Raw genomic sequence first — 8,041 nt, forward strand, 5'->3', positions numbered from 1 at the left:
CTGGACCCTACACGCCCCCCGTGAGCACCTCTCCTCCTCCTTCCCCTGGGTTCCCGCTCGACGATCGCGACCATAGCCGTCGTGCGCACGCGCACTCGCACTCCCGCCGCGTGCCTCGCCTCCCCTCCCCTCCCTGTGAGCTGCTCCGGCCAGCCCCGCCACTACCTCCAGCACCGCGCCACCCGCTGCCCTCTCCGCCGCCTCTCCTGGACGGCGTCGTGGGTGCCGGCGACTTCGTCCATGGCCTCGCCCGAGCAGCCTCTGGGCTCGCCTCGCGCCAGGCGCCCTTGCGCCCGTTAGCCTGCACGCCCGCAAGCCCTTGCGCCCGCTTAGGCCCCTGGGACATATGACAGTCGGGGCCCAAACCCCCTAGAACGATTTTTATATAAAAAGAAAAAGGAAAAAAATGATAATAAGTAATTAAAATTATTAATTAATCAATTAGTTAATTAAATTAATTAACTTAATTAATTAGGTTTAATTAAACTAATTAAAATCTATTACCCTAATAACCTAGTTAGACTAAATTAACTAGTTAGTTAATGTAACAGCCAATGACAGGGGGCCCCACCCCTTGTTGACCAGTCAAACGTTGACTGGTCAACTGGGACCCCTGGCCCACCTGTCAGCCTCTGGTACACTTCTGTGTACGCAGAGCTGGGTGCACCTAGCATTCAGCTATTTAATTTCGAATTAATAATGATTTCGGAATATTGCTAAAACTTGGAAAAATCATAATAAATAAACCGTAGCACGGATGGAAAAACTTTCTACATGAAAATTGCTTAGAACGATGAGACGAATCCGGATACGCAACCCGTTCATCCGCCACGCGTCCCTAGCATAGTGAACCTGCAACATTTCACCTCCGGTTCATCTGTCCGAAAACACGAAACACCGGGAATACTTTGTCGGATGTTTCCCCCCTTCACCGGTATCACCTACTACGGTGTTAGGGCACACCGAACACCGTGTATTGTCTTGTTACGCTTTGTGATGCTTTGATTTCTTTGTTATTTATTGTGTTCCCTCTATGTTACTTCTTTCCGATAGACCCCGAGACTGCCGGCGACCCCCAGTTCGACTATGGTGTTGGCGACTCGTCCTTCTTCCCAGAGCAACCAGGCAGCCTCCCCCCCCCCCTTGATCACCAGATATCGCCTATTCTCCTCTATACTGCTTGCATTAGAGCAGTGTAGCATGTTACTACTTTCCACTAATCCTATTCTGATGCATAGCCTGACATTGTTGCTACATCTGTTGATACCTTACCTGCAATCCTAAATACTTAGTATAGGATGCTAGTTTATCATCTGTGGCCCTACATTCTTGTCGGTCTGCCTTGCTATACTAACAGGCCGTGATCACTTGGGAGGTGATCACGGGTATATACTATACATATGTACATACTACAGATGGTGACTAAAGTCGGGTCAGCTCGTTGAGTACCCGCAAGTGATTCCGATGTGGGGGCTGGAAGGACAGGTGGCTCCATCCCGGTAGAGGTGGGCCTGGGTTCCCGACGGCCCCCGACTGTTACTATGTGGCGAAGCGATAGGGCAGGTTGAGACCACCTAGGCGAGAGGTGGGCCTGGCCCTGGTCGACGTTCGCGGTTACTTCATAATAACATGCTTAACGAGATCTTGGTATATGATCTGAGTCTGGCCACTGGCCTATACGCACTAACCAACTACGCGGGAAAGATATGGGCACTCGACGTCGTGGTATCAGCCGAAGCCTTCTTGATGTCAGCGACGGAGCGGCGCGCGCCGGATTGGACCGCGTAACGTGACTTCCTTTGTAATGGAGGTTGCTAGGTCTGCTTCCGGCCACCCTCGCAACGTACAGGTGTGCAATGGGCGATGGGCCCAGACCCCTATGCGCATAGGATTTAGACCGGCGTGTTGACCTCTCTGTTGTGCCTAGGTGGGGCTGCGACGTGTTGATCTTCCGAGGCCGGGCATGACCCAGGAAAGTGTGTCCGGCCAAATGGGATCGAGCGTGTTGGGTTATGTGGTGCACCCCTGCAGGGAAATTTATCTATTCGAATAGCCGTGTCCCTCGGTAAAAGGACGACCCGGAGTTGTACCTTGACCTTATGCCAACTAGAACCGGATACTTAATAAAACACACCCAGACAAGTTCCACACACAACCCGGTGATCGCTTTTCCACAAGGCGACGAGGGGAGGATCGCCGGGTAGGATTATGCTATGCGATGCTACTTGGAGGACTTCAATCTACTCTCTTCTACATGCTGCAAGATGGAGGCTGCCAGAAGCGTAGTCTTCGACAGGATTAGCTATCCCCCTCTTATTCTGGCATTCTGCAGTTCAGTCCACCGATATTGCCTCTTTACACATATACCCATCCATATGTAGTGTAGATCCTTGCTTGCGAGTACTTTGGATGAGTACTCACGGTTGCTTTTCTCCCTCTTTTCCCCCTTTCCCTTCTACCTGGTTGTCGCAACCAGATGCTGGAGCCTTGGAGCCAGACGCCACCGTCGACGACGACTCCTACTACACTAGAGGTGCCTACTACTACATGCAGGCTGCTGACGACGACCAGGAGTAGTTTAAGAGGATCCCAGGCAGGAGGCCTGCGCCTCTTTCGATCTGTATCCCAGTTTGTGCTAGCCTTTTTAAGGCAAACTTGTTTAACTTATATCTGTACTCAGATATTGTTGCTTCCGCTGACTCGTCTTTGATCGAGCACTTGTATTCGAGCCCTCGAGGCCCCTGGCTTGTATTATGATGCTTGTATGACTTATTTTATTTTTAGAGTTGTGTTGTGATATCTTCCCGTGAGTCCCTGATCTTGATCGTACACGTTTGCGTGCATGATTAGTGTACGATTGAATCGGGGGCGTCACAAGTTGGTATCAGAGCCGACTGCCTGTAGGAATCCCCTTCCATACTCCTTGGCCGAAGTCGAGTCTAGACATTACAAAACTTTTACTAACATGGCTGTGTGTCTTACGGGCCCACGTCGCCATTGGGTGGTATTAGGATCTTTTACTCCTCGTCTATACTCTGGGACTCTGATCTCTCTTCTATTCGGGTTAAATGAATTTTGCTAACTCTAACATTAGGATCTCGTGATCACTTCCACCCGGAGAGCCCCGTGTTACCGATGACTGCCTGCTGCATCAGAAGATTCTGAGGATATCCCTCGATATTTTCCCGAGACCTTGTGCTCATCGCCTTTGCAATCCACTGTCACCGATATATCCCTATGGATATCTGTTTGCACTTGTCATTCTCTTGATCATTCCTCATCACTCTTGTTGTTACAAGATGCCTTGAAATATTCGCTGTTGTCCCAAGAATCCTTTGAGTTTACTGTCTTGCAAATTCATTTCGCATGAAAACCCTTATGGGTTTTTCCTCACATTTATCGAGGATCCGTTCTTCTCAATTGTTCATGTGTCTCACAAAATTCTTCAGAATACTTTTCAATCTTTTGAAAATCCTTTGCAACCTATTATTCTTGAAATTCTTGCCTGCTTGCATTGTGGTTAATTCCATATGACTAGTAGTCCTTGATAACATCCCTTGTCTTAGTCCTTTTGAGCCTATTGATTCAATATGTGCGTACGCATGCAGTCATCAGGTTATCCTTTTTAAAATTATCTCCGACTCAGACGTCATTCAGGACATGAGATGGTTCTCGACAATTCAAACCTTTATTGATTGTCCAACTACGTGTTTTCAAATTATCCATCCTTGATCAGAGCGTCTGCTTCTGATCCTTCGTTTTGGAAACCATAATTTCTTTCTATTTAAGCATCAGACTAATCAGGTGATTCTTGAATCTGATGCCTCTGCATTCTTTCTTCCTCTGAGTGAGTACCGATACTCACACCAGCTCCGTTGTGGATCGCCCGATCCATTGTTGGAATTTTATCCGACAGTGTCCTTCATATTCAATCACCTTGAGTTCTTCCCTTGATACATAATGCCTCTGGTAAATTGTATCCTCTGCTTGGCCAACCATGCTCTGCTTCCGAGCTTGTGTATTTACTTTTGAAACTTGTGGTATATGTTACTAAGATTGCCCTATGGGTTGAACCTATGTCTTCCTCTAATCCGTGAGAACCCGAAAGTTTTCACAAGTCATACTCTTCCAGTGTTCTACCAAATAAAATTCCAACACTACAGTTTTATCAAAGCAAGAGGTGAATGAAATGTTATGCATTAAAGAAGTGGGAGTCGACCTTGAACTTTGTGTTCATACCCATGAAAATGATGTAGACCGTCTCGGAAGCTTCTTGCAAATGGTTATCCAGCTGTATGATTCTTTCGGTATTCTTGAAATTGATTCCTTATAGTTATGGTTCCAACCATGATGTCCTGATCTGATATATCTGATGGGAATTCAATCCAGTGCCTCGTCTATTTTTGGCAAGGTTGAAGTATCTACTGTCATAGGTCAATGACCCGGTTCTACTTCTATCATGTTCTACCTTCGAGTATTACCCCCTGGTATCTCGAAGATGTCTTGCCATTGCACCACATCTTACTAAATTTGTTGAAGTAATGTCTTTCCTTGTAGTAATCACTCTACGGGTTCTGGGTTGTTGTCAACCGAGGACACCGACTAGTGAAATTATTCCGCACTACAATTCAAATACCCATAGTATTTTTACTAGGAAATTCTGAACTCAATCTGGTCATTCCTAGACTATCGGTTGCATCCTAGTCTTGCTACCTTTGACTGTGCTACCTCGTCCTTCTCTGGTGCACGAATTCTTCAGTGTGTGAGCATGACTTACGTCGAGCTTTCAACATCATGTTGCTTGTCTTGAAAGGCAACTTTGCTTCTGAGCTTGCATCTTATATATTGATCCTATAACTTGCCACTTCGTCATTCCCTTGTTTGTTGCCGTTGTTGTTTGATTGCATCCTCTCGAAACCTCCCGGCAAATGTGTCGGATCACCTTCAACACTTTGACTTCTTCCGAGATGTCAACTGTGTTCATGATGAGAAATACCCTCCTTGCCCTCGATAATTTTTATTATCATCGACAACACCCTTGACTTCCTTTCATCGCGAACTTGTCCATATTATGAATACAACTTGCTCTCCAGCTAGTGTTGTGTTCTTCCTTGAAGTATTACTGTCTTCTCTGTCGAGAATGTGGTGCGGATTGTTCCACCTCTTAGAAATTCTCGGTATGATGATACTTCTCACCATCGCCATTCTTCCCTGGTCCCCTTGTGTTTTTAACCAGGGTACCAATATGTTAACGATGTTGATTGACTTCTGTACTTCTAGCAACCCTATTGCTTTGAAGTTAACGATCGACAGTTCATTCTTAGACTGTTGGTTATTGAATCGTCACTCTAACATTGATCTTGCTGCCCGAGGTCATATTTCGGGCACACCTTTCAACTAATGATTGATGGTGTATGTTTTGTTTTCCTAGAGCATACAACATTATATCATTTGAATTGACAAGTGTCATCTTCTTGTTCACATTATTAAGGAAATCCATCCGTTTGGAATCCTCGATGAATTGTCGCTGAGTCCATCAGCCACCTCCTCGCCTTTTTCCTTGACTTAATGATGGACTCTTGTTTCGGAAGTTGCTTCCATAATTTGTTTCCCGAGAATCTTGCAACACCATCTCATCAGATTGTGTTGCACACATTCCTTCTCAGGCATCCTGAGTCTGAGGTATCATGACACCAATCGGATCTGAATCTCGGTCAGATATGATGATTGGAACATATTTCCAAGAGTTATAACAATGGTCTTTATGTGACCCGGTAAGGTGTTGTCGTGCCTAGCACACCTGGCCGGAGGCCTATTGTTATAGATTCCTTTTCAGCAAGGTTATCCATTCTTCCATGAGGAAACTGTAAGATTTATTCTATAAGTTCCTGATGGATCCTTTGTGTATCCAAAGTCTGACCTTTGCTTGAAGACCTTGTCAATGCTATCTCGAAGCATGTCTGTGGTGCTTCGATTTTCAAAATAACATTTGAAGCCCAATGCTAAATGTTACTTGCTCAATTATCCAAACACCGTTGCATTGGTAATGTCATGAAATTTCTCTCCTCTTTCCTAAAGAGTTTTCTACATTATATCGTGCCAAGGATATCATGCTCTGCTTGTCCTTGGGAAGGGTATACCCCTGATATATGTGTTTTAACACATTTTCCTTGCCATTGTTCTAATTACTCTGATAATCATATTTTCCTTTCCATTGTTTGGTTTAACCTTTCTTGTGATCTATATGATCTAAGCGGTAATATTCTCCTGCTTAGGTAAACACCTCGGTTTACAACTCTATTAGTGTGACCCTGTTACTATTGCTGACGACATCCTGGTAACCCCCGATGGATGAGAACTTTGCCTATTGGTCCGCCTCGTTCAACGAGCAGGAAAATGGTTCTCTTCGTCCCTCGCCCTTGGTAACAACGTTGTTGCCAACATAACTGACATGCCATCTTCTGCCATGCCTTGCTACCATGACCGTGCAATATGTTGGCGTCCTTCTTATTTTTGAACCACATGGTGGGCCCATAACCCACAGTTCCACAGGATCGAAACCTGACTCTCCTGCACCCCCTGTTCCCAAGGTTGTTCCTCGCGTGTGGCCTCGTATGTAATTCACGAGCCATCTTCCGAGGGATCATCAAATCTGTTACCGGACACAATACTTATTCCCGATTGCTTTGAGCCTCTTTCACGCCCAGTTTCAGGCATCGAACGGTTGCCTGCTCGCTCGAAACTTCCCATTAAACCTCATTACTTTGCTCTCGATATTTTCTTAAGTTTCAATTCGAGAGTTACGTTCTGCCACCTTCCCCGATATTATCGACCAGATAGTCAACCTTTTAGAGGTTCGTTCTCCCGAAATACCCCCCTTATTCTTTCGTAAGTACGATGGAACCCCCGAAGAAAGCATGCCGACTTCATCTTGATGACTTGAAGTAGAAAAAAGAAGACATCAATATAATGAATCAACCACTTCGAGAAGAGCAACCAAGACCGAGAACACTCGCTAGAATTTTGTAACTAGAATCTTCTTTCCCCCTTACGCCTCCTAAATCTTGGGACGAGATTTCTTGTAGTGGAGGAGAATTGTGACGCCCGTGAAATTAAGCTACAACAACCCTCTGCTAATGATGCCACGTCACTTCGATTACTGTTGATAGTCTCACGTTAGTTTGAAACCGATTCAAATTCAAATTCAAAATCAAGCAAACGATAAAACGTTTCAAATAGTAAAACTAAAATGTTCAGATTGAACCAGATATTGCATAGGTAATTATGGTGGAGAAAACATCTTTTTATAAAATAGTTAACGGCGCTAAATTAATTAAAACAACAGTAAGACTAATATTTAAACGCGTCTTAAATACTAAACGAATATAAAATAATTGTTTAGGGTGCCAAATTAATGATGGCAGTGTTATTAGTATTAGTACTAATTTAGGGGCTAGGTTTATAGTTTGTAAAACTAAAGAAAAATAGAAACAGAAAATAAATAAAAAGAAAAGGGCAAAACAAAATCACATACCCCCGGCCAACTGGGCCAAACGGCCCAGCCGACCAGCCCAACTGGCCCTAACCGGCCCAACCCGCACTTCCATTAACCCCCACCGACAGGAACCCTAGGTTCCAACCACCCCACTCCCCCACGCGTTCCACCCTCGCACGTCTACCTCGCTTCCCCCGATCTGGATCAGGGGAAACGGCGCCCCGACCCCGCCGCCTCTTCCCTACGCGTCGTCACCGGCTGGCGCCGCCCGTCTCCGCCGTCGCCTCTTCGTCGCCTCCTCAACCCCCTCCCCGATCGGCCTCCTGGCGCCGCCCCGCCATCACCGCCTCGACCCCGACCGCGTCGCCTGTAGCCGCCCTGGCCCCGTTGCCGGACCTCGTCGGCAGGGTCCCGCCGGCCCCGCCCTGAGTGGATCTGGATCGGGGGCAACAGATGCCCTAGACCCATCGCGCGCCATCGCCCCACCACCCCCGACGCCGACGTCCCGGAGCGCCTTCGCCGGACCTCCCCGCCGGCCTGATTCCC

Source organism: Triticum dicoccoides, chromosome 7B, assembly GCF_002162155.2.
Source record: "Triticum dicoccoides isolate Atlit2015 ecotype Zavitan chromosome 7B, WEW_v2.0, whole genome shotgun sequence".
NCBI lineage: Eukaryota > Viridiplantae > Streptophyta > Magnoliopsida > Poales > Poaceae > Triticum > Triticum dicoccoides.